A 1,661-nucleotide genomic window follows, 5' to 3' on the forward strand; every position below is an offset into this window, starting at 1 on the left:
AAATAATACAATCGCTGTAATAATGTTTAATTATTTAATTTGTTCATTAAAAGTAATTTATTACAAATTGTTTGCATACTTCAATTTTTATCACATGTCATAATTTAATTCAGTTGAAATGCTAACGTGTTTGTTGTTTAAAAATGGTAATGATAATATTTATATTCATATTCAAAAAGCTATCTTGGAAATAAAAATTAGTTGTTGATGTATCCAGACTTTTGTTGGTGTTATTCAAAAACATTGGGCTTAAAAAAGAAAACCAAAAAGTTTTGGAAAACGTTAACAATATGATGATTTCCCACATTTACATGAATTATTTATATTTTTAATTATTATTTTTTAAAAAAAACATAAACAAAAGAATTAGTGATCTTACATTTAATAACCTTGATTTGTTTTTTCCTTATAAAATTTCAAAAAAAACTCATATCTTGATCATAAAGATATAAACTGTTATTATATATTTAATATGTTGACAACTTGTTATTACTTGACACACAATATTTATGCTATCTGTATAATATATATTTGATCTTACAGTAATTACAAAAAAAATGAATTATAAATAATTATAAATACATTAAAATGTAGTTTTAAAGTATGTTAATAATTAGTAGGTATTTTGGGTTTAAAATACAAATACAGAAATTAAAATTAATGTGAATTGCTTGATTTGTTTTTGTAATTTATTTTATTATGAATTCATTAATTCTACATATTCTAATAATGGAAATAATAAATGGAAAAAATAACACTTGTGCTCTAATGTTTGTCAATAAAATTACTAACTTTAAACACGATTTCTCTGTAACTTTATTATTGAAATGTTTGAAATAAACAATTTCTCTGTTGTTCACACGTTTTCAATATCTTTTTTAGTCACTTTAACTTTTAATAATTTGGATTTAAATTTGCATTATTATTCAATGTTTTCAAAAAATTAACATATCAAACAAAAGACTTCAAACGAAATTTCTGTTGATCCCCTAAGGCAATTAGATAAGTAAACCAAACGAGATTTGATTTGTGTAGATATAATAATGATCATTTTAAATATGTTTATGTATGCTCACGTGGCCATTTGCTAATTTCTAAAAATGAAACTTGTTCATTGTAGAGATGAAAATTAATAACTACTTCAAATTCGTGTTAGAGTTTAAAAAGAAAAAATGTATTTACTGAAATATAACTTAATGTGCTTTTATTAAGTTGGCTTGACAAGAAGCTTCTGAAATGGCAGATCATAAAAAAGAAAAAACACCGATTTTTGAATAAAATGCCAAATTTATGGAGTATGAATAAATAACTAGACTCAATTTTAACCTTAGATAAAGGGCGAAACTGTTATACATTTTAAAAATAAAAATGATATAATTAATTAACTTATAAATTCCAATGACGTTTAGCTTAAATTATTTAAAACTATTTAATCATATCGTTTGGGTTTTATAAATATGAATTTTAATTTATTTTAATAAATTGGATAAAATCGTTGAATTGGTAATTAAAAATGAATGAAGATCAATTTATTTCATTGATTGTCACTCAAGAAAAATTTGAGTGTATCTTCTAAATCGACTTTACCATCTCCATCACTATCCATTGCCGCCAAAGCTGTCTTCAATTCTTCTTCATTTAATTCAGTTTTCAAGACTCTC

The sequence above is a fragment of the Entamoeba invadens genome (genome assembly GCF_000330505.1).
Source record: "Entamoeba invadens IP1 unplaced genomic scaffold scaff_1105074724841, whole genome shotgun sequence".
Lineage (NCBI taxonomy): Eukaryota > Evosea > Mastigamoebida > Endamoebidae > Entamoeba > Entamoeba invadens.